Below are 27,075 nucleotides of genomic sequence, written 5' to 3'. Positions count from 1 at the left end.
TGCTATTCTAAAGGGACTATTTTTATTTATTTTAGTCACTTTATCTATTTATTTTCGGCGGTGCTGGGTCTTCATTGCCGTGCAGGCTTTTCCCTAGTGGTGGCAAGCAGGGGCTACTCTCCAGTTGGGACGTGCAGGCTTCTCATCGCAGTGGCTTCTCCTGTTGTGGAGCAAGGGCTCTAGGGCACGTGGGCCTCATTAGTTTTAGCACCCGGGCTCTAGACCACAGGCTCAACAGCTGTGGTACACAGGCTCAGTTGTCCCGCTGCATGTGCGATCTTCCTGGATCAGGGATCAAACCCGTTTCTCCTACACTGGCAGGCAGATTCGTTACAACTGAGCCATCAGGGAAGCCCTAAAGGGACTATTTTTAAAAGATACCCATTGATTTCAACAGGAATTTACAATTAAAGAATTACGCCATGCTAAGTACATGTCTCCTTTCAACATGGCATAGCATTTCAATCTTGGAACTTACTTTGAAGACAATTTCAAAAAATATTAGCCCTGAGTATTTGTTTAAAACAGTAATTCCCAAGCTTTAGTCACCTAGTCATGTTGAGTATTTTTGCCATCCTCATATCAACCCACACAGACCCTCATGCTGGGAAAGATAGAAGGCAGGAGGAGAAGGGGGTGACAGAGGACGAGATGGTGGTATGGCGTCACTGACTCAATGGACATGAGTTTGAGCAAGCTCTAGGAAACAGTAAAGGACAGGGAAGCCTGGCACGAATCAATGGTGAAGTCGATTGAAGGAAAATATTCAATAAATACAGTTGGTGAAGTCGACTGAAGGAAAATATTTAATAAATACAGTTGGAATGTTGTTGTTGTTCAGTAACTCAGTCATGTCTGACTCTTTGCTACCCCATGGACCACAATGTGCCAGGGTTTTCCACCATATACTAAAATTCCAACTATGCCTATCCTTGTACCATTTTAAATCACCTTGCATACAATTCAAGAAAACACTGGTTGGGAAAAAAACACAAACAGCTTTGCCTGGTAACATAGCTATACTTTAAAAAGTGACAGGGAAACTAGATGTTCAGAAAACCACTTTTAGGATGTTTCTTTTTTATAAAGTAAGGCACATGGTCAGTGGGAGCAACAGGGCTGGCACTGAGAACAGTGCTGGGGTGTGGCAGGGATAGGGAACGGAATGTACAGGAAATGGTGGGCAGTAGGCCTCCATGAGGGAAGCAGCAGAAAGAACGGGGATGCCAGGCCTTCTCTACAAGCTCTTGGACACTCTGTGATATTAGTGCTACTGTCCCATTCGGCTTGCCAAACAGAGCTGAATTTGGCAGAAGGACGACTGTCTAATAATCAGATGGGGCTTTTTCCTGAACCGGCTTCTTTCCTGTTGACACTAGTCCTAGAGGTTATAGCTGCTGCTGCTTCTAAGTTGCTTCAGTTGTGTCCGACTCTGTGCAACCCCACAGACGGCAGCCCGCCAGGCTCCTCTGTCCCTGGGATTCTCCAGGCAAGAATACTGGAGTGGGTTGCCATTTCCTTCTCCCCTCAAGAGGTTACAGCTGCTGCTGCTAAGTCGCTTCAGTCATGTCTGACTCTGTGCGACCCCATAGATGGCAGCCCACCAGGCTCCCCCGTCCCTGGGATTCTCCAGGCAAGAACACTGGAGTGGGTTGCCATTTCTTTCTCCAACGCATAAAAGTGAAAAGTGAAAGTGAAGTCGCTCAGTCGTGTCCAACTCTTAGCGACCCCATGCACTGCAGCCTACCAGGCTCCTCCGTCCATGGATTTTCCAGGCAAGAGTACTGGAGTGGGGTGCCATCGCCTTCTCTGCAAGAGGTCACAGAGGGGCCCACAATTAAAGTAGTGACTCCAGGGCAGAGAGGAGGCTGGGCTCTGCTACACCTGTTCCTCTTGCCTAAAGAAAATAAGTTACATTTCATTTTGAAATATTAGTACCACTGGTGGCTTGAAACAGATTCCAAAGAGGAGCTTATTCCCATTTCTGATGGAGGGATGTGACCATACCACCTCTCCTCAAAAACACTCACATTGAAGATGCTAGAATTTTTTATCCTTTTCTTTTTATTCCCTTTTCCCACTGCAGAGGGAGGAACTCTGTTGACAGTTATCCATCCTAAGTAGGTGAATCAAGAACATGCCACTTTCTTTACTCTCCTTCATTTAAGAAGCCCTAACTGAATTCTGGAATAGTGAAGTGACGTGAAAGTCACTCAGTCGTGTCCAACTCTTTGCAACTCCATGGACTATACAGTTCATGGAATTCTCCAGGCCAGAATACTGGAGTGGGTAGCCTTTCTCTTCTCCAGGGGATCTTCCCAACTAAGGGATCAAACCCATATCTCCTGCACTGCAGGTGGATTTGTTACCAGCTGAACCACAGGGGAAGCCCCTGGAATAGTGAGGTATACAGAAAGATAGTAAGTGAAAGCTCTCTCCAAAGAGAACAGAAAAAAAAAAAGCTTCCTGCTCCGTTTTTTATTCATTGATCATTTTCCTGAAAGCTAGATATAACAACTTTTAAAAATAATTCAATGCAAGAAAAATATAAATTTATTTACTCCTGACCCTGACAGTGACCTTAGGGTTCTGGCCAGTAGACTCACTGACATATTATTTCTTAACACCCTTGATGCCATTTAGACTCTGAGCACATGGCTTGGAGACTGGAAAGATATACTTGCCTCATATTTTCTCAAGCTAATATATTCTTTGACTGTGTGAAGCTTTGATATGTAGCCCCATGCCTGTAAAGATAGGCTTCCTAAAGATCATTCAGAGAATATATAAGAGTACAAAACATTTAAGTCTGATTGGTTTTGTGTTATAATATTACACTGTCAAAGTGGTCTTTGGGAGCATTTTGACCGAGGAAGACTACTTATGATTTCTCAAAGAATTTCATCCCAAGCATCAAATTCCAATGAGCATTATACATTCAGGTACCTTCATTACTAGCAATTCTGACTCACATCTGTAAATATCCTCAGCAACTCATGAGAACACTTGTTTTATAGCCAGATAAACTGCAGTTCTTCTCAGAGATCTATCACAGTGTTTCTCAAAGTATGATCTGAGGATCACATGCACTAGAATCAAATGGGAAGGTACAGGCTGGTGGGAGTAGTGCCTGTTAAAAATATATGTTCTAAGATATGACACAAAGGAACTTATTTATGAAAAGAAAAAGACTCACAGACACAGAACACAAACTTATGGTTACCAAAGGGGAAAGGAAGTGAGGGAAGGATAAATTAGGAGTTTGGCATTAGCAGTTACGAACTATAAAGCAGATAAACAACAAGGTACTACTGTATAGAACAGGGAATTATATTCAATATCCTGTAATAAACCATATGGAAAAGAATATGAAAATTTATATATATATATATATATATATATATGAACTGAGTCACTTTGCTATATACCAGAAACTAACACAACATTGTAAATCAACTATTCAGTTTAAAAAAAACCAGATTCCTAGACACTATGTCAGACTTATTAAATAAAAATCTCCAGGGATAGCGGCCAGTAATCCACATTTTAAACAAGATGGCCAGGTGATTCTTATGTACCCTAATGCTTCTGAAATACTTAAGCTATTTGAACCAACTCTTGCCATCATGAAACCACAAAAACAGGATTCTCACAAGTCATTGCATATATAAAGTATATATTAAAAAAGACTCAGAATAAATATTGAAATGGAAAAGAAGGCAAAGTGAATAGTTCTCTTCTATTACAGTCTGGCAGAATTTAGATTTAGTGTGAATTGCAGCCATTAACAAGAAGTATTCTCTATCTATAATACAAGTGTTATTTGTTATTCCATTATCTATAGTGAAGATATCAGTATCTCTTCTGTCTCTCAGTCTGAAATAAATGCCATACTTACATAAAGATTAAAGGATGCTCCAACACTCAGTTACATCTTCACTCATTCTTTCTCAACATTGTGACTTGCCACCACAATTAGGCAAAATGGTTCTCAACCACTTTGAATTTCCTGGGCCAGTGATTTTCAAACTTGACATACATTTAAAACCATCTGAAGACCTTGTTAAAATACAGACTACCATTTGTATTTACAAGTTCCAGGTAATACTGATACTGCTGGTCCAAAGACCAGACTGGAGAATCACTGGCTTAACCTAACTCTGATCTCCTCCACTGAGTTCAATGATACTAAAAAAAAAAAATTAAAAAAAAAAAAAATCACTCCATCTGGCAAATGATCTAAACACCAGTCACAGACCTTCTTGTGTAGGACTCTTGCTGCTCAGTATCTTCAGGAAGTTCCCATCATTCAAAATTTGTAGTGTGAGCAATAAGCTTGTCCTTTCTTGGCAGCTCCAGCAATAAACACCCTTCCCATTCCTCCCCCAATCCCTGGCCTGTCTGACCCTACTTCCTACCCTAAAACTGCGCTTTTAGAAAAAGCTGTAGAAAGGACAAGAGGTGCATCTGTTCCTGTCTTAGGGGAACTACACTTCCTTTAGCTGGAAATCAAGACAGGCTCCCTCCATTTAGTGATTTATCTGATGACTGTCACAGGACTACAACTGTACAGACAAACTCAGGAAAAAGTACAGCATCTGGAGGCACAATCAATCAAGTATAAACTCAAAAAATTGTCTAGAAATATGAACATTCAGATCTCAATATTTACATGCTGGTCCTTCTTAAGAATAAATACATAACACAGATTTCTCCATTCAGAGACAGGTCCAGAATTTATATAGTACAAGTGGGTGGGGTGCCCCATTCTCTCTAAAGCTTTCAAATTTATCTCATCAAGATATAAAATGTATTCCCAGCATTAGGTCTAAGTGGTGAATTACATATGTATATCTTTCCCAAGAAAAGATATTTTGACAACTTCCTACAAAATGAAAACCATTTGGGAGCAAGGTAAGCACTGATACAGCTTAAATATCTTTAGAAGGTCTTCAGGAGCTCATTTATTTTTTCAATTTGAACGTATAACTAACAGCTTGGGGACCATCTTAAAATTAATTAGGAAGTTTTATAGGTAAAGCTAAACAGTTTATTTTTCTTTGAGATGATGATACATGCTGAAGAAAAAAGTAAACCTGGAGAACAAATACACCAATAGGGGAAGATACTTTTAAAGTGTTGGCCATAAGCTAAATATTGCAAATACTGTACAACACTAATAATTTACTATATATAATAAAAAATATATGATTTCCTTAATCACTGTAAGAAAATGACTAAATACCACATATACTATAACCATGGCATTTCCAAAACCCAGAACACTCACTTTACTAAGCAAAGAGGTTAAGCCAATGCTCTGAATCAAAGAGATTTCCTATAAATAAGAGTCTAAATCCTCAGGCATCTAGTTGCTCCAGTGTAACCAATGAAGTATCTTAGATTTTTCCAAGTACTGAATATGGGTGCAAACTGAGCACACAAACGGTTTAACGTAATCTGCCACTAGAGAGCAACTGATGGATGTAATGTTGCTGCTTTTTACCACCAACTTCTTTGACAAACTGTTGTCTTCTGGCATGCTGTTGTATTTAGCATAACATTCATTTTCATGGTTTGGAGAAAGCAACCCATTTTTCCTTTGAGGTACTAGATGCTAAACACCAAAACAAATCAGATCCATATGATATGAAAAACAACTGGTTACCATTCTTTTTCTCTGTTTTCTGGCTGTGCTGGTCTTGTTGCTGTGTGCAGGCTTTTCTCTCGTTGCAGTGAGCAGGGGCGACTCTTCACTGTGGTATGCGGGCTTCTCATCATGGTGGCTTCTCCTGTTGCGGAGCACAGGCTCTAGGCACATGGGCCTCAATAGTTGCGGTGTACAGTCAGTAGCTACGGCTCAAAGGGCCCTAGCACATGCAGACTTCAGTAGCTGTGGCAAATGGGCATGCAGGATCTTCCCAGAGCAGGGACTGAACCCATGTCCCATGCATTGGCAGGCAGATTCTTAATCACTGGACCACCAAGAAAGTCAATGATTATTACTGAGGTAATTAATCTTAGAAATTTCCATACTTAAGTGTGGAAATAAGGTCATAAAATATTGTTAATGACCAGCAGAGGATTTAACTATTATAGGCTATTCCTTGCTAGAAACTGATTTTTATACTTTGGGTTGACCAAAAAGTTCATTCAGGGTTTTCCATAAGTGCTTACAGGTAAACGAATGAACTTTTTGGGCAATCCAATATCAAATAGATCAGCTTCCATGAAAAATAATTTGTATCACATCCCCCTGCCATGTGGATAGCCACATGGCAACCGGGTCCTGCTCTCTAGCAGGTCAGCAACAGACTCACACCACCCCCCAACCTCTGAGCAGCTAACCACACCAGAAGCCTACCCAGCCTCCAGTAGACCTGCAGCCACCACAGGCGGCAGATGTGCCTACCACCCTGCCCACAGCAGTCTGCCTCACCACAACAGAAGGGCATGCACAGCTCACACAGGGGCACCCCTAGAGCATACAGCTCTGGTGACCAGAGGGGAGTGCATTGCTGGATCCCACAGGATATCTCCTACATTGAGGCCACTTCCCCAAGATCAGGAGACATAACTGAACTATCTAATACATAGACATAAACAACAGAATTGGGCAAAATAAGGTGACAAAATAATATGTGTTCCAAGTAAAGAAATAAGACATAATCTGAGGAAAAAAAGTGGAGATAAGCAATCTACCCAAAATGAGTTCAAGGTAAGGATCATAAAGGTGCTAAATGAAGTCAGGAGAAGAATGGATGAACACTGTGAGAATTTCAACAGTTAGAAAATATAAGGAAGAACCAAACAAAGCTGAAGAATACAACTGAAATAAAAAATACATTAGGAATCAACAACAGATTAGATGATACAGAGAAATGGATTAGCAATCTAGAAGACAGAGTAGTGAAAATCAACCATGCTGAACAGAAAAAAGAATTTTAAAAATGAGGACAGTTTAACAGACCACTGGGAAAATGTCAAGCATACTAACATTCATATTGTAAAGGGTTCCAGAAGAAAAAGAGAGAAATCGGCAGAGAACTTAGTTGAAGAAGTAATAGCTGAAAACTTCCCTAACCTATGGAAGGAAACAGATGAGCATCTTAAACCAGATAAACCCAAAGAAGTCCATTATACATACAACAGCAAAAATTAAAGAGAGAATTTTAAAAGCAGCTATAAAAAAAGCAACTACTTGTGTACAAGGAAGCTCTTATACAACTATCAGCTAACTTTTCAGAAGAAACTTTTATAGGCCAGAAGGGAGTGGCAAGGTACATTCAAAGTGATGAAAGGGAAAAATCTAAAGCCAAGAATACTCTAACCAGCAAGGTAATCATTCAGATTTGAAGGAGAGAGAGTTTTACAGATACTAAAAAGCTGGAAGAGTTCAGTACCACTAAAGCAGATTTACAAGAAACGTTACAGGGTCTTTTCTAAGTGGAAAAGAAAAGACCACAACTAGAAATATGATCATAAATTATAAAAGGGAAAATCTCATGAGTAAAGGGAAACATACAGCAAAAGTAGTAAATAGACTGCATATAAAGCTAGTAGGAAGGTTAAAAGACAAAAGTAGTAAAATCACCTATATCCACAATAAGTAGTTAAGAAATACACGAAACAAAAAAATATAAAATGTAACATCAAAAACATTAAACTTAGTTGGGGGAATGAGCAAAACTGTAGGATGGTTAAAATGCATTTAAATTTAAGAGATCATCAACAAATATATATATATATATAGATAGATAGATAGATAAAGATATAGACATAGATATATGTGTTGTTATATATGAACCTCATAATCACAAACAAAAACCTCTTGTTCCAAACCTCATTTCGAACAAGAATCCAAATGTAACACTAATAATAGTCATAAAATCACAAAAGAAGACAGCACCAGAAGAAAGGAACAATAACAACAAAACTACAAAAGCAAGAAGAAAATAATTAACAAAATACCAATAAGTACCTATCTGTTGGTAACAGTTCAATTATCAAAACTCCTCAACAAAATACTAGCAAACTGACTCCAACAATAAATACATTAAAAGGATCATACACTGTGACCAAGTGAGATCAAGTGGGATCTCAGATGCAAGGATTCTTTTAATATTTGAAAATTAATCAACATAATACCATTTTAACAAATTGAAAAGTAAAAACCATATGATCATCTCAATAGATGCAGAAAAAGCTTTTGATAAGATCAAATATCATTTATAATAAAAACTCTTCAGAAAGTTGGGCACAGAGGGAACATATTTCAACATAATAAATGCCATATATGACAAACCCACAGATAACATGATAGTCAACAGTGAAAAGCTGAAAGCATTTTCTCTAAGACCAGGAACAAGACAAGGATGCCCACTCTCCCCACTTTTATTCAACATAGTATTAAAAGTCCTAGCCACAGCAATTGGAAAAGAAAAGAAATAAAAGGAATCCAAATTGAAAAAGAAGAAGTAAAATTGTCACTGCTTGCAGATGACATGATACTATTCACAGAAAAGCCATGGGGAGGGAGGTGGGAGGGGGGTTCAGGATGGGCAACACGTGTACATCCGTGGCAGATTCATGTTGATGTATGGCAAAACCAATATAATATTGTCAAGTAATTAGCCTCCAATTAAAATAAATAAATTTATATTTTAAAAAATTAAAAATAAATTTAAAAAAATCCTAAAGATACCACCAGAAAACTACTAGAGATCATCTATGAATTTGGTAAAGTTGCAGGATATAAAATTAACATACAGATTACATTTCTATATACTAACAACTACCAGCAGAAAAGGCAATGGCACCCCACTCCAGTACTCTTGCCTGGAAAATCCCATGGACAGAGGAGCCTGGTAGGGTGCAGTCCATGGGGTCACAAAGAGTCGGGCACGACTGAGCGACTTCACTTTCACGCATTGGAGAAGGAAATGGCAACCCACTCCAGTGTTCTTGCCTGGAGAATCCCAGCGAAGGGGAGCCTGGTGTGCTGCCACTTATGGGGTTGCACAGAGTTGGACACGACTAAGGCGAGGCAGCAGCAGCAGCAACAACTATCAGAAAGAGAAACTAAGTAAACAATCCTAGTTACTATTGCATCAGAAAGAATAAGATACCTAGAAATAAATCTACCTAGGGAGGCAAAAAACTTGTACTCTGAAAACTATAGATAGTGAGGAAAGAAACTGAAGATGACACAAACATGGAAAGATATACCATGTTCTTGGATTGGAAGAATCAATACTGTTAAAATGACCATCCTATCCAAGGCAATTTACAGGTTTAATGCAATCCTTGTTAAATTACGAAGGCATTTTTCACAGAACAAGAACAAAAAATTTTTACACTTACATGGAAACACAAAAGACCCTGAATAGCCAAAACAATCTTGAGAAAAGAGAACGGAGCTGGAGGAATCACACTTCAGATTATACTACAAAGCTACAGTAATCAAATCAGAATGATACCGGCACAAAAACAGACACATAGGCCAATGGAACAGGACAGAAATCCCAGAAATAAACTCACACACTTATGGTCAATTCATCTACAACAAAGGAGACAAGAATATAAATGGAGAAAAGATAGTCTCTTCAATTAGTGATGCTAAGGAAACAGGTCAGGTATATGAAAAAGAATGAAATTAGAACATTCTTCAGCACCATACACAAAAATAAACTCAAAACGGATTAAAGACCTGAATGTAAAACCAGATACTATAAAATCCTAGAGGAAAACACAGGTAGAACATTCTTTGACAAATTCCAGCAATAATTTTTGGGTCCATCTCCTAGCATAATGGAAATAAAAACAAAATAAACAAATGGGGCCTAATTAAACTAAAAAGCTTTTACATTGCAAAGGAAACTATAAACATACCAAAAAGATAACTTACAAACTGGGGAGAAATATTTGCAAATAATGCTACCAAAAAGGGACTGAAGTGAAATCGTGTCTGACTCTTTGCAACCCTGTGGACTGTAGCCCACCAGGCTCCTCCATCCATGAGATTTTCCAGGCAAGAATACTGGAGTGGGTTGTTAATTCCTTTTCCAGGGGATCTTCCCAACCCAAGGACTGAACCTGGGTCTCCCGCATTGCAGGCAGATTCTTTACCATCTGAGCCACCAAGGAATCCCAACAAGGGATTAATTTCCAAAACATATGAACAGCCTATACAGTGTAATATCAAACACCCAATCAAAAAATGAGCAGAAAACCTAAATAGAAATTTCCCTAAAAAAGACATACAGATGGCCAACAGGCACATGAAAAGATGCTCATTATTAGAAAAATGCAAATCAAAACTACAATGAGGTATCATCTCACATTAGTCAGAATGGCCATCATTTTAAAAAGTCTAAAAATAATAAATGCTACAAAGTGTGTGGAGAAAAGAGAACCCTCCTACACTGCTGGAGGAAATGTAAAATATACAGCCACTATGGAGAGTATGGAGGTTCCTTAAAAACTAAAAATAGACCTACCATTTGATCCAGCAATCCCATTCCTGGGCATATATTCCAAGAAAACTCTAATCTGAAAAGATATGTGGACCCCAAGGCTCATAGTAGCACTATTTACAACAGTCAAGACATGGAAGTAGCATAAATGTCCACTGATAGATAAATAGATAAAGAAGTGTGGTATATATGCAGGTGTGTATGTATGTATGTATGCATGTGTATATTTATATAAAATACTAGTCATAAAAAGAATCACTTTGCTGTATACTTGAACACAGCATTGCAAATTAACTATACTTTAATAAAAAAAAATACTTGAAATGTAAATGGACTAAATATTCCAATTCAAAGATCAAGGCTTTTAATATCACCTACTTACTTCTTATTTTGCAATGACAATACTTACAATAAGAAAGCCTAAGTCTACTTATATCCATTGATAATATGTATATTTTTAATGCTTTGTAAAACAGGTGTTAGTACTCATTCTTTTTTTTTTTTAGTACTCATTCTTAATGAATAATGTAGGATAAGTTCATTAAGATAAGGCAAAAATACAAATTTCACTGAAGTCTGGATTTATCAAACAGAAAAAAAGCATATTTGAAGGCATATTCTATTAGTAATTTTTATTTTGCTTACTGAGACCACTGTAATTACCTCTCAATCAACATTGTACATACATAATTATATGTTCTAAATAAACAGGAAACAATAAAGAGCAAGTGGGAGAAGAAAGGGAACACCTAAGAGGTTGCAGGATTTAAGGATAAGCTGACATTACTTCAGACAAAGACTGAGATGTTCAAACACAAAAGAAATGTCCTGAAATTCAGTCACATAGCACAGAACAACGGGCTTTTTGAAAAGTGGTATGCTGCTGCTGCTGCTAAGTCGCTTCAGTCGTGTCCGACTCTGTTCGACCCCATAGACGGCAGCCCACCAGGCTCTGCCATCCCTGGGATTCTCCAGGCAAGAACACTGGAGTGGGTTGCCATTGCCTTCTCCATTGTGTGAAAGTGAAAAGTGAAAGTGAAGTCGCTCAGTCATGTCCGATTCGTAGGGACCCCATGGACTGCAGTCTACCAGGCTCCTCCATCCATGGGATTTTCTAGGCAAGAGTACTGCAGTGGCTTACCATTGCCTTCTCCAGAAAAGTGGTATACTTAGAGGTAAATGATCACAAAATCAGATCAGGAAAACACTGTAAAAATAAATAAGCTGGATGAATTCCATGACTTTTTATTTTATTTATTTTTAAAGATTATTTTTATATGGTTCATTTTTAAAGTCTTTATTGAATTTATTACAATACGGTTTCTGTTTTATGTTTTGTTTTGTTTTGACCACGAGCCATGTGGGGATCTTAGCTCCCTGGCCAGGAATTGAACCCACACCCCTTGCATTGGAAAGTGACGTCTTAACTACTGGACTGTCAGGGAAGTACACCATCAGTTCAGTTCAGTCGCTCTGCCGTGTCCGACTCTTTGTGACCCCATGAACCAACTGCAGCATGCCAGGCCTCCCTGTCCATGACCAACTCCTGGAGTCCACCCAAACCCATGTCCATTGTGTCCGGTGATACCATCCAACCATCTCATCCTCCGTCATCCCCTTCTCCTCCTGCCCCCAATCTTTCCCAGCATCAGGGTCTTTTCAAATGAGTCAGCTCTTCACATCAGGTGGCCATGACTTATTTATTTATTTATTTATTATGGCTGTGCTGGATCTTGGTTGCACCACACAGGGTCTTCAATGCTGCCTATGAGCTTTTTCTACTCGTGGGGAGTGGGAGCTACTCTCTGGTTTGTGGTATGCAGGCTCCTCATTGCAGTGGCTTCTCTTGTTTCAGAGTGCAGGCCCTAGGGCACGTGAGCTTCAGTAGTTGTGGCACAGGGGCTCAGTAGTTGTGGCACATGGGCTTAGTTGCCCCTTGGCATGTGGGATCTTAGTTCCCAGACAAGGGATAGAATCCGTGTCCCCCACGTTGGCAGGTGGATTCTAAACCACTGGACCACCAAGGAAGTGTCCCCCTCAATGACTTTTTAAAGCACTGCAGCATGGAGGTACAAGGTCAGGAAACTGACAATGTTAGAAAAAGACTTGAGTAACACTTATTGGATAGAGTAAGAAAACAAACATCTAGAAAATCTTAATTCTGATCTTATTTCAGAAACTCTCAGGCTGTCTTACGGCTGCTTTTCCAACCTGCTCTGACTATGTTCTCTCTCCCAAAATTACCTACTCAGTGCCAACAATCTTCACCTTCACTGCACTCAGTAAACCAATAGTCCATTCTTGAAATTTTTATTACTTGGAATAGCTCTATCTCTGAAATATGTAATTTCCATAATTTTATCTCAAAACACAACTTCCTATCTCCCTACTCTTTCTCTAGCTTACTTGCCAATTCTTTTATTTATTGCATTGAGACCTCAGTCCCTCAGTTAAGTTCAGTTCAGTCACTCAGTCGTGTCCAACTCTCTGCGACGCCATGAACTGCAGCACACCAGGCTTCCCTGTCCATCACCAACTCCCAAAGCCTGCTCAAACTTATGTCCATCAAGTCAGTGATGCCATCCAACCTCTGTCATCCCCTTTTCTTCCTGCTTTCAATCTTTCCCAGCATCAGAGTCTTTTCCAATGAGTCAGTTCTTTGCATCAGGAGGCCAAAGTATTGGAGCTTCAGCTTCAGCATCAGTCCTTCCAATGAATATTCAGGACTGATTTCCTTTAGGATGGACTGGTTCGATCTCCTTGCAGTGCAAGGGACTCTTAAGAGTCTTCTCCAACACCACAGTTCAAAAGCAGTCAATTCTTCTTTTTACGGTTCAACTTTCACATCCATACATGACTACTGGAAAAAAACAGAGCTTTGACTAGACAGACCTTTATCGGCAAAGTCAGTCCCTCAGCCTTCTGATTATTTCCAATCCATCTGCTCCTCTGACTGTAAGGTAGTGGTTCCAAATGGAAGTGATTTTGCCCCTCAGAGGGCAATTGACAATGTTTGGAGACACTTTTAGTTGTCACAACTGGAGGGGGCTGTTACTGGCATCTAGTAAGTAGACGTCAGGGATGCGGACCATCCCACAATGCACAAGACAGATCCTACAACAGAAAATTATGTTTCTAAAGTTGAGAAGCCCTGCTCTATGGTCCTCTTTAGATAACTGGTCCATTCCTCAATCACTCTTAGAACATTTCAACCTCAATTCTCTTGCCTTTTCATCCTTCTGACACACTTGTTTTATAAAAACATAATCCTCAACCAATTAAATCCTCAAAATTTTCTACTTTTAAACTTGGTGCACTGAGCTCAACAAAAGCAAAACAAACATGTTCCATAATCATAAAAGTAGCTGACACTATGTATTGAGATTAAACCTCAGCAAAATGCTCAGCATTAGCAGGCAGGCAGTCCTTCTTATCTCTCCCTAGTTACCTCTTCACTCACTCTTTTTCCTTCTATGACTGTTTTAAACTCTGTCCCATCAATCCCTCATTCTCCTCCAAATCAAACACTCAATATCAGCAACGTCAGTTGTTTCACTAAGAAAAAACGAAAAACAAAGGAGGAAAGGAAAAATACAGCCATCTGAATGCAGAGTTCCAAAGAATAGCAAGGAGTGATATGAAAGCCTTCCTCAGTGATCAGTGCAAAGAAATGGAGGAAAACAATAGAATAGGGAAGACAAGAGATCTTTGCAAGAAAATTAGAGATACCAAGGGAACATTTCATGCAAAGATGGGTTCAATAAAGGACAGAAACAGTATGGACCTAACAGAAGCAGAAGATATTAAGAAGAGGTGGCAAGAATACACAGGAGAACTATACAAAAAATATCTTAATGACCCAGATAATCAAAACGGTGTGATCACTCACCTACAGCTACACCTACCTAGAGTGTGAAGTCAAGGGGGCCTTAGGAAGCATTCCTACAAACAAAGTTAGTGGAGGTGATGGAATTCCAGTTGAGCTATTACAAATCCTAAAAGATGCTGCTGCTAAAGTGCTGCACTTGATATGTCAGCAAATTTGGAAAACTTAGCAGTGGCCACAGGACTGCAAAAAGTCAGTTTTCATTCCAATCCCAAAGAAGGAAGTGCCAAAGAATGGTCAAACTACCACACAACTGCACTCATTTCACATGGTAGCAAGGTAATGCTCAAAAGCTAGGCTTCAACAGTACCTGAACCAAGAACTTCCAGATGTACAAACTGGATTTAGAAAAGGCAGAGGAACCAGAGAGCAAATTGCCAACATCCACTGAATCATAGAAAAAGCAAGGGAATTTCAGAAAAAAACATTTACTTCTGCTTCGTTGACTATGCTAAAGCCTTCGTATTGGTCACCAACCTGTGGAATATTCTTAAAGAGATAGGAATACCAGATCACCTTACCTGCTTCCTAAAGAACCTGTACGCTGGTCAAGAAGCACCAGTTAGAACTGGACATAGCCATCAGCAGATGAATGGATAAGAAAGCTGTGGTACATATACACAATGGAGTATTACTCAGCCATTAAAAAGAATATATTTAAATCAGTTCTAATGAGGTGGATGAAACTGGAGCCTATTATACAGAGAGAAGTAAGCCAGAAAGAAAAACACCAATACAGTATACTAACGCATATATATGGAATTTAGAAAGATGGTAACAATAACCCTGTATGTGAGACAGCAAAAGAGACAAAGATGTATAAAACAGTCTTTTGGACTCTGTGGGAGAGGGAGAGAGTGGGATGATTTGGGAGAATGGCATTGAAACATGTATAATGTCATATAAGAAATGAATCGCCAGTCCAGGTTTGATGCAGGATACAGGATGCTCGGGGCGGGTGCACTGGGATGACCCAGAGGGATGGGATGGGGGAGGTGGGAGGGGGGTTCAGGATGGGGAACACGTGTACACCCGTGGCAGATTCATGCTGATGTATGGCAAAACCAATACAATATTGTAAAGTAATTAGCCTCCAATTAAAATAAATAAATTTAAATTAAAAAAAAAAACTGGACATAGAACAATGGACTGGTTCCAAATTGGGAAAGGAGTATGTCAAGGCTGTATACTGTCACCCTGCTTATTTAACTTCTATGCAGAGTACATCATGCGAAATGCCGGGCTAGATGAAGCTCAAGCTGGAATCAAGATTGCCAGGAGAAATATTAATAACCTCAGATATGCAGATGATACCACCCTTACAGCAGAAAGTGAAGAGGAACTAAAGAGCCTCTCACTGAAAGTGAAAGAGGAGAATGAAAAAGCTGGCTTAAAACTCAGCATTCAAAAAACTAAGATCATGGCATCTGGTCCCATCACTTCATGGCAAATAGATGGGGAAAAAATGGAAATAGTGACAGGCTTTATTTTCTTGGGCTCCAAAATCACTGCAGATGGTGACTATGGACACGAAATCAAAAGATGCTTGCTCCTTGGAAGAAAAGCTATGACAAAGTTAGACAGAGTACTAAAAAATGGAGACGTCACTTTGTCAACAAAGTTCGATACAGTCAAAGCTGTTGTTTTTCCAGTAGGCATGTATGGATGTGAGAGTTGGACACTAAAGAAGGCTGAAGAACTGAGGCTTTCAAACTGTGGTGCTAGAGAAGACTCTTGAGAAACCCTCAAGACTCTTGAGACTCTCGAACAAACCACTCAATCCTAAAGGAAATCAACCCTGACTATTCATTGGAAGGACTGATGCTGAAGCTCCGATACTTTGGCCACCTGATGTGAAGAGCTGATTCACTGGAAAAGACCCTGATGCTGGGAAAGATTGAGGGCAGGAAGAGAAGGGAGTGACAGAGGATGGGATGGCTGAATGGCATCACTGACTCAACAGACACTAGTTTGAGGAAACTCTGGGAGACAGTGAAGGACGGGGAAACCTGGCATGCTGCAGTCCACTGGGTCACGAACAGTTGGACATGACTGAGCAACTGAACAATAGACAAGAACTTCCACATATTTCTTCCCCATCCTATGGGGGAATTATTTACATCTATCTCCATTCTTCTCCTTATTCTCTTAGGAAAATGGAAGAAGTATCCATCCTGTTCCAGCAAACACTGGATACCATATCATGCTGGTCTCCTCCTTGACGCTACTACAACAATTACCTAACTCCCTAAATCATCTACCTGAACTCCATCCTCTTTCCCAGCCCTTTCACTTGAGAAATAAGTGATTGTTTCTATCCTTTCTTAGGGGGGAAAAAGTACAAATAAACAAACACTTTTCCTTCCATCTCTCTCTTCTCACAGCAACTTCCTTAAAAGAACTGGCTTCAGTCCTTTCCCTATTATTCTACCTCCCTCTCAGCCCACTACTCCCTGCTCACATTCCTACTATGCCACCAAACTCCACAGTGGAGACAAATGACTTCCTGTATCAATTTCAGTGGGTTCTTTCAGCCCTTAATTTTGGAGCATTAACACAAATTACCACACCCTCCTTAAAATGCTCTCCTGTTTTGGTGTTTGCAATACCATTCTCTCCTCTGTGGTCTTTCCTTTTCCCACCTCCTAGCTGTTGGTGTGTCCTATAGTTCTAGCTTCCATCTTATTTGTGCAATGCATGCTCTAGTAACTTCAAGTCATATATCCAGCCCTGATTTCTTCTCAGTTTTCTTAGTGAATGACATCACCATCTACTCGGTTACCCACACTAGAATCCTAGAGATGACCCTAGATTTCTTATTCTCACCTACACATAAACACTTGCAAACTTCTATCAATTTAATCCAAGTATCTCTTGGATCCATCATGTTAGTTCATTCTCTGCAGCTGGTCCAATTCAGGTCATTATCTCTCACCCAGACATATTATTAAAAGAAAAATCATAATTAAGGGTATATGAGCAAAACACTGGGGAGTGCCTTGGCTCAGCTGGTAAAGAATCCACCTGCAATGCAAGAGACCTGGGTTCGATCTCTGGGTTGGGAAGATCCCCTGGAGAAGGGAACAGCTACCTACTCTAGTATTCTGGCCTGCAGAATTCCATGGACTATATAGTCAGTGGGGTAGCAAACAGTCGCACACGACTGAGCAACTTTCACTTTCTTCCACTTTTCTTTCTTTTACAAGTAAGAATATTACACAAATACAATGGGGTATGATTCCAAAGAACACAGAACACTGATACATTAGGGAAAAAAAAACAGTTTAAAAAATGGATTCTAATACTATATGCATGTGTGTGTGCTAAGTAGCTTCAGTCATGTCTGATTCTTTGCATCCATATGGACTTTAGCCACCAGATTCCTCTGTTCATGCAAATTCTCTAGGCAAGAATACTAGAGTGGGTTGCCATGCCCTCCTCTGGAGGGATGGAGGATCCCAAGGATCGAAACTGCGTCTCCTGCATTGCAGGTAGCTTCTTTATCACTGAGCCACTGGGAAAGCTCTATTACTGTATAAATATAGGCAAATCATTCAATCATCTCAGGCTTCAGATTCCCAGCTGCTGAATAAAGAGGTAAAAAAGATATATCTAAGGACCTTTGTGCCCTGAGCATTCATTCTACAATTCTATTTCTACCAGACAGTACTCAGGCAGTTCCTACCTCCAAATATGCACCATACTTGCTACATATGCAAGATATTATTGGTGCCAAAAGAAACAGGCTGATTTGTCCTCTTTGATGTCAAAATATATCGAGCATATCCTGATTAAATTGAAGGTTAAAAAAAACCCAAAACCTTCAATTCCAAGTGTCAAAGAAATAAAATGTAAGCAAAGGCCAAGGAAAAAAAAGTATAATGGAACTGATTATATACAGAAAAATGCTATCTCAGAATAATTTCTTCAGGAATCAAGCAACATAGAGTAATGAGTTAGCAATAAAATGAATGTACTATAAACCATTGTGACAGTCAATAACAACATTATGAATAAAAAGCTCTCTTTACCCATAGTACAGCAGTGTGGGAATTGTACAATATCTAAAGTCAAACACCAACATAATATATATGCAATATGAGATCATAAAAAGTTTTAGGATCTGCTTTTCAAAGACAAGGCTCTTAGAAAAAGATAAGATGAACTAAGCTGTAAAAATGCAGTCTAAATTTCATTAAAATGCTATCACTCCATTCAAATGAGAAGCACGTGTTATCCTTTTGACAGTTGACAGTTTGGGTTCAGTTGCTCTTCCATTTCCTACTAAGCTCAAAAGTAATGTTCCATTTTAAAGATTATATAAAAGATGAGGACAGAGAAAGAGTGTGGTAGGCAAAACAATTTACACTGCAAAGCTGATGATGACTTAATGGTTGGTCAGCTCAAAATTTAGGATAGATCAACTCTAGAGCAAACTTCACCACCTAACAGCCTTGCAATTTTAACAATTCGTTTAATTTCTCTGTGCCTCAGTTTCTTCTTTGGCAAAACAGAACAATGATAGTACCTACTTCATAGGTAAAGTGCTTGAAACAATGCCTGGCATACTATAACCACTATAGAAATGCTAAGAAAGTCATCATTATTATTTTCCTTACTATTTTTGACTAAATATTAGGTGAGAAGAAAAACAACACTATAATGTATACTCTTATAGGAGGCTCTTGAGAGTCCCTTGGATTGCAAGGAGATCAAACCAGTCAATCCTAAAGGAAATCAACCCTGAATATTCATTGGAAGGACTGATGCTGAAGCTGAAACTCTGATACTTTGGCCACCTGATGCAAAGAGCCAACTCACTGGAAAAGACCCTGATGCTGGGAAAGACTGAAGGCAGGAGGAGAAAGGGGAGACAGAGGGTGAGATGACTGGATGGCATCATCAACTCATGAGTTTGAGCAAACTGTGGGAGAAAGAGAAGGACAGGGAAGCCTGGAGTGCTGCAGTTCATGGGGTCACAAAAAGTAGGACACAACTTGGTGACTGAACCAACTGAACTACAACAACATAATGTGTACTCAAGCTCCAGTTTAACACTGTCACCAAGTATTTTGTTCAAAGTTCAATAACAATGTTATTTCAGTTGTTATCTCCAATCTTGATCTTCGAGGAACTCACAATCAAATCAAATCATCAAGTATTAAGTTCATACCACAGGAAATGAGAGGTATAAAGAGGCATAATTCACACACACACACAGACACATACACACAAAACAGACACATAATCAACTGAGCAGAATAGAGAACCTAAAAATAAACCCATGCATGTATGGTTAATTAATTTATGACAAAGGCGTCTACAGCCATACCACCTTGAATGCGCCAGATCGCATCTGATCTCAGAAGCTAAGTAGGGTCAAGCCTGGTTAGTACTTGGATGGGAGACAGAGGAGCCAAGAATATACAATGAGGCAAAGAAAATTCTCCAACAAATGGTGCTGGGAAAATCGGACAACCACATACAAAAGAATGAAACTGGACCGCTATTTTACATCACATACAAAATCAACTCAAGACAGATTAGAGATTTGAATGTAAGATCTGAAGTCATAAAACTCCTAAAGAATATATAGGTGATAAGATCCTTGGCAGGGGCTTTCCTGGTGGCTCAGAAGGTAAAGAATCTTCATGCAGTGCAGGAGACACGGGTTCAATTCCTGGGTCGGGAAGATCCCCTGAAGAAGGGCATGGCAACCCACTCCAGTATTCTTGCTTGGAGAATCCCATGGACAGAGGAGCCTGGCGGGCTACAGTCTATGGGGTCACAGAGAGTCAGACACAACTGAGCAACTAACATGAATGAATGAATGAATGAATGAAGCTCCTTGGCATCAGTCTTTGTCATGAGTTTTTGCATCTGACACTAAAAGCAAAAGCAACAGAAGCAAAAACAAACAATTCAGAGCACATGAAACTAAGAAGTTTCTGCAAAGTGAGGAAACCATCAATAAAATGAAAAGGCAACCTTCTGAATGGGAGAAGATTCATATATCATGTATCTGACAAAGGGCTGACATCCAAAATACATAAAGGATTCATACAACTCAGTAACAACAAAATCCAATTGAAAAATGGACAGAGCATCTGAATAGCCATTTGTCTAAAGAAGATGTACAGATGGCCAACAGGTACTTAATATCACTAATTATCAGGTGCTTGATATCACTAATTATCAGGGAAATGCCAATCAAAACCACATTGAGATATCATTGCAAACCTATCAGAATGCCTACTTTCAAAAAGGATGAAAACAGCAAGTGTGGGCAAGGATGTACAGAAAAGAGAACCCCTGTGCACTATTAGTGAGAACTGGTCCAGCCACTATGGGAAATAGAATAGAGATTACTCAAAAAATTAAAAATAATAAAACTACCATAATTTCGAGCTATTCCACTTCTGGGTATTTATCCAAACAAACAAAAACACTAACTCAAAAAGATACATGCTAAGTTGCTTCAGTCACGTCCAACTCTTTGTGACTCTATGGACTGTAGCCTGTCAGGCTCCTCTGTCCATGGGATTCTCCAGGCAAGAATATTGGAGTGAGTTGCCAAGCCCTCCTGCAGAGGATCTTCCTGACCCAGGGACTGAACCCAAGTCTCTTATGTCTCCTATACTGGGAGGTGGGTTCTTTACCACTAATGCCACCTGGGAATATGTACCCTCATGTTCACTGCAGCATTATTTACAATAACCAAGATAAGGAAACAACCTAAGTTTCCATCAGTGGGTAAACAGATAAAGAAACTGTGGTATATACACACAATGGAATATTATTCAGTCATAACAAAGAACAAAATCCTGCCCTTTGTGACAGTGTGGATGACCCGTGAGGGCATTATGTTAGGTGAAATAAGTCAGACAGAAGAAAATACTGTCTGATCTCTTACATGTGGAATCAATCAGTAACCAAGGTGGGAGATGAGAGAAACTGGTGAGCTATTTTTTTTTTTTTCAGTTTAAATAAGTTAAAAATAAAATAAAAGATTGAAAAATTTTTAAACGTTTAAAGAAGCAAAATTCAATATGCTTCAAAAGTACAGCATGTGGTAGGTAATACAAGGGAATATTATTCAGCTATAAAAGGAATGAAATTCTGATACATGCTATAACTTGGATAAACCGTACAAACATGCCAAACGAACCAATCCAGACACAAAAGGGAAAATGGTGTATGGTTCCACCTGTGCAAGGAACCTAGAATAGGCAAATTCATAGAGACAGAAAGTAGAATAACAGGAGCTGGGCAGGATGGTGTAGGAAGTGAGGGGGATGAGGCGCTGTTGTTTAATGGCTACAGAATTTTTGTTTGGGAAGATAAACATTTCTGAAAATAGTGACGATAATTAAACAACACTCTGTATGTGCTTTGGAGAAGGAAATGGCAACCCACTCCAGTACTCTTGCCTGGAACATTCCATGGACTGAGAAGCCTGGTAGGCTATAGTTCATGGTGTCACAAAGAGTCAGACATGACTGAGCAACTTCGCTTCGCTTCGCTGTATGTGCTTAATGCCAATGAACTGTATACTAAAAAATTTCATGTTATGTACATTTAACCATCTTTAAGAAAACTTTAAAAAATATAGCCTATATTTTCAACAAGAAGTTTTAAGATGATTAGCAGCCTTAATAGTATTAAAATAAAGGATAGATAATTTATGTTCAAGTTCCTAACTATGGACATCAAAGGAGGCAATATCAACTCTTAGCTGCTCTTGGTTTAAAGCACACATCTGAAAATGGGTACATACCTTGCAAATTTTTTAAGGAACATTATTTCACCTTGTTGATACAGTCAGTTTTTGTATAGCTCCTTGAAAGGTGCAAGAAGGAAAGAGATACCTTATACTGAGGAGATACCTTATATGAGACCAATACATAATGGTGGTTTTATAAGGATGTACTTATTCAAAAAGAAGCATGATAACATGAGTGCAATAGTATACCTGTGCAGAGCACCATAAATGGAAGTGTAAATCAAATGATATTCAAGAGTAGAAACTATTCAAATTAAACCATAATTTAAAACACTAAAATCGAAAGTGAAGTCACTCAGTTGTGTCCGACTCTTTGTGACCCCATGGACTACAGACCACAAGGTTCCTCTGTCCGTGAAATATTTCCCAAATACTTTAATTTCAAACAGAAATTAAAGCTCCATTATTTTAAAGGATACATGCACCCCAATCTTCACTGCAGCACTGTTTACAACAGCCAAGACATGAAAGCAGACTAAATGTCCTGTGACAGAACAGATAAAGACGGTGTGGTACATATATACAATGGATTATTACTCAGCCATCAAAAAGAATGAAATAACACTATTTGCAGCAACATTGATGGACCTAGGGAGTGTCAGACTGAGTGAAGTAAGTCAGACAGAGAAGGAGAAATATGGTACGGCATCCCTTATATATAGAATTTAAATAGAAATGACACAAATGAACTACAAAACAGAAAAAGACTCACAGACTTAGAAAATGAACTTATGGTTGTCATGGGGAAGAGATAGTTAGGGAGTTTGGGTAAGTCATATACACACTACCATATTCAAAATGGATAATCAACAAGGACATATTATATAGCACATGGAATGTTATGTACCAGCCTGGATGGGAAGGAGGTTTGGGGGAGAATGGATACATGTATATGTATGGTTGAGTCCCTTCACTGTTCACCTGAAACTACCACAACATCGTTAACTGGCTATGCTGCTGCTGCTGCTGCTAAGTCGCTGCAGTCATGTCCAACTCTGTGCGACCCCATAGACAGCAGCCCACCAGGCTCCCCCGTCCCTGGGATTCTCCAGGCAAGAACACTGGAGTGGGTTGCCATTTCTTTCTCCAATGCATGAAAGGGAAAAGAGAAAGTGTAGTCGTTCAGTCGTGTCCGACTCTAGGCTGCATGGACTGCAGCCTACCAGGCTCCTCTGTCCATGGGATTTTCCAGGCAAGAGTACTGGAGTGGGTTGCCAGTGCCTTCTCTGTAACTGGCTATACACCAATACAAAAGAAAAAGTTTAAAGTTCGGAAAAATAAAAAATAAATACTATTCAAAGAATAGTATTTCTCATTGGAAAAAACCCTGATGCTGGGAAAGATGGAGGGCAAAAGGAAAAGGTGGAGACAGGATGAAATGGTTGGATGGCATCACCGACTCAGTGGACATGAGTTTGAGCAAACTCAGGCAGATAGTGAAGGACTGTGTGCCGTGGTCCACGGGGTCGTAAAGCGTTGGACATGACTGAGCAACTGAACAACAACAAAAGAAAAACAAGTTTCATAGAGAAATGCAAATCAAAACTACAATAAGGTATCGCCTCACGCCAGTCAAAATGGCCATCTTTAAAATATCTACAAAAAAAAAAAATCTACAAATAATAAATGCTGCAAAGAGTATAGAGAAAAAGGAACCCTCCTACATTGTTGTGGGAATATAAATTGGTGCAGCCACTATGGAGAACAGTGTGGAGGTTCCTTAAAAACTTAAAAATAGAATTACCATATGATCCTGCAATCCCACTCCTGGGCAAAATGTCTCATTTAAAAAGATACACACAGAACCCCGATGTTCACAGCAGCATCACTTACAATATCCAAGATACGAAAGCAATCTAATGGTTCATCAACAGATGAATGGATAAAGAAGATATGGTATGTATGTACATTCATATATATATTCACACAATGGAATATTACTCAGTCATACAAAAGAATGAAATCATGCCATTTGCAGCAATATGGATGGTCCTAGGGATTACCATACTAAATGAAATAGGTCAGACAGAGAAAGACAAATGCCATATAAAATCATTTGTGGAAACTAAAAATACAATACAAATAAACTTATTCACACAACAGAAACAGACTCACAGACACAGAAAACAAATTTATGGTTACCAAAGAAGAAAGTGAGGGGATGGATAAGTTAGCAGTTTGAGATTAACAAATAGACACTACTACATATAAAACAAATAAATAAGGACAGGGAACTATATTCAATGTTTTGTAATAATCTATAATGGAAAATAATCTGAAAAAGAATATATATATATACACACATACACGTATAACTGAATCCCTTCACTGTACACTCGAAACTAACACAACACTGTAAATCTACCATACCTAAACTAAAAAAAAAAAAGTGTTTCAGAGAACTATAATACAATATTCAAAGAATCAGAGGCCAAAATCAGACTAATAATAATATTAGCAAACATTTATATGGCTCTTACAGTATGCCTGGTGTCCTATAACCTCTTTATATGTACTACTAACTCAGTAGTTAATATGTAATATTACCCTAACAACAATCTCAGACAAGTATTCTTATTATTCCTATTTTACAAATGAAGAGGTCAACTATCTTGTCTGGACTCACTGTCCTACTAGTAAGTGACACAGCAAGGACTGGAATCCTGGAAGTATGGTTTCTGGGGCCTTATTTTTAATTGTTATGGTTTACAATTTCTTGCTGATCCTAAGGAATGGACTACAAAAAGTACAGGAAAACTCAAAATGCAAAGCAGTTTGAGGGGTCAAATATAACAAAAATCACCAAATCACAACATAACAATAAATGAAATTCATAATGACTGCTCTGAGACATAAGGCAAAGTTAAAATATGTTCAGCATACTTACTGTTTAAGAAGGCAAAGAATTATTTAGTGCATTTAAAAATTTTCCATCAAAAACAGTCAATACGATTTTCATTTCTAAAGGGGTAAAAATTTCAACTGTCCCAAATTACTTATTCTGCAAGAATTCCAAACAGAAAGGTCCTCAGCAATCTTATTTGCCAATTACCTCATTCTTAAAGAAAAGTGTGTGTGTGTGTGTGTGTAAGGGGATCATAAATAAATAAACTTTTCAGGGGTTTTGATTCTAGGTATATGAGAACTTAATACTAAAGATATTAGAAAATGTCAAATCATTTAGACAGACAAGTGAATAAACTCACAGAAGTATCCATTATTATTGTAAAAAGCCTAGAATTTTATCATAGTACAATTATAATTTTTTAAGAAGTACAGGCTTTCAAGTCATACATAGACCTGAACTTCAAGCTTGTCTCCTCCAGTATAGTTACTGTTACTTTTTGGCAAGTTATTTTCACATAACTGGGCCAAAGTTTCCATTTCTATAAGTTGAGGATACGGATTTCTAACTCAAAAGGTTCTTGTGTGAGCTCAGGAAAATACACATGCAAAGTATTGAACACAGTCGCTGTGATATAGCAGATGGTCAACAATGAGCGACTAGTATTATTCTCTAACCTTTTTCTACCTGTTCCCCAAATATAAGAAACTAATCTTACCAATTATCAAGTCATCATAGACATCCCAGAAAGACAGTAAGTATCATATGCCCTATTCAAAAAATTTAGACATACTAAAAGTACAAGAAAATACAAAAACGAACCATCGATAAGACAAAAAAAAAGTCGGACTCCTGTTTCTCCTCCCACGTCAACTCTGGTTGGTTTTGTAATAACCTGTATTCCCGTATAAAAAACACGAAATTCTATTATTTGGGGGCAGTCTAAACATTTCCAGTTAGGTACTGTTGCTTATTTATTTTGACAGCTACCTTTGTGAGGGTAATTGTCATCTTTGCTTGAAAAACCAAAAAAAAAAAAAAAAAACAGGGACAGGAGCATTTCAATGAAATGCTGTTTCATCTATCTCGACAGCTGATTGGATGCCATGTAGATCATTTATTGCTGCAATAAATTTTCACATTACTGCGCCAGCCCTTTACCCAACAAATATTATACATGCTTTAATGAACAAAACTCCTTACTGACAGTGAACGAATGCTCTAAAGGGACACAAAAACTCAAAACTTGGTACTCTCAGTAAGGATTCGAGGGGAGATGGCTGGGTGTCGCTGCAAGAGGAAATGAACAGAATCGAAAGCCGTTCTGTCTCCGTAAACAAGATTGGAGATAAGCCCTATATAGGGGGTAGGAGCGGAGAGAAGCGGGTGAGGTGGGCCTGGAGACAACTGAGGAAGGCGGTGGCAGCTGCAGTCTGAGGAAGCGTCTGTGCCACCGGAGAAAGGATCGTCGGAACCCATCGCCACGCCGAGAGCTGAGGCGGAGAGAAGTGGCACGCTCAGGCCAGTCCCCAGAACGGGTTCAGCCTCCGGATTCTGGGAGGACAGACGGAATGGGCACCCCACTGATTAAGAAAGATGAGGGCAGAGGCGGGCTCCCAGCCGCCTTCAAAACGGGACGCTGCTGGCCCCGCCGCCATCCCGGTGCCGTTGGAGATGAAGGCAGGGACCCAACAGGGAGCGAACAGGTTACCTGTCTCAGCCGCCTGCCCGCGGGTCTCCACTTCCTCAGACTGGGTGCTACCACGGGCTACCCGGGGACGCGCCGAGTGATGTCATCTTCGCGCGCCCAAGCGGAGGTCCATCTAGCCCCGTCCCCCTTGATTAGAGGGGTGGGGCAGTAGAGTCTGCGCAGGCGTGATGCTACCGCGGGCATGCAAAGGCGAGAAAAAGGCTTGGTTTGGGTTGTGTGCGGTTGCCCTCACCTAACTACTCTTCCAAAATCTTATATGCACTTCAGAAAAAAAAAAAATGTTATTGAAATACAGACATGGACTTTTTATTCCTTATTTTGCTCTTCCTCGTCTGTATATAACCCTTGTTTGTATACTCACTCATTCAACGGCAA

At 39.3% G+C, this 27,075-nt stretch overlaps 1 protein-coding gene across 9 annotated transcripts in view; it reads right to left on the bottom strand.

Moving 5' to 3' along the window:
- The window catches only part of AOPEP (aminopeptidase O (putative)), a 422,559-nt gene extending 395,701 nt beyond the window's left edge, over positions 1–26,858 (bottom strand). For 3 of the 9 annotated variants that reach the window (XM_061426101.1, XM_061426104.1, XM_061426103.1), the window contains exon 1: positions 26,701–26,854. The gene's annotated coding sequence lies outside the window, so the exon portion shown is untranslated. Of the gene's footprint in view, positions 1–5,668; positions 5,976–26,700 lie in introns of all 9 variants that reach the window. The other 6 variants (XM_061426105.1, XM_061426109.1, XM_061426107.1 and 3 more) reach the window with 4 other exon arrangements.
- Between the last annotated feature and the right edge of the window lie 217 nt (positions 26,859–27,075).

Source organism: Bos javanicus, chromosome 8 (genome assembly GCF_032452875.1).
Source record: "Bos javanicus breed banteng chromosome 8, ARS-OSU_banteng_1.0, whole genome shotgun sequence".
NCBI classification, from domain to species: domain Eukaryota; kingdom Metazoa; phylum Chordata; class Mammalia; order Artiodactyla; family Bovidae; genus Bos; species Bos javanicus.
The sequence above is the reverse complement of the archived record's forward strand: the minus strand, read 5'-3'. Positions and strand labels throughout refer to the sequence as shown.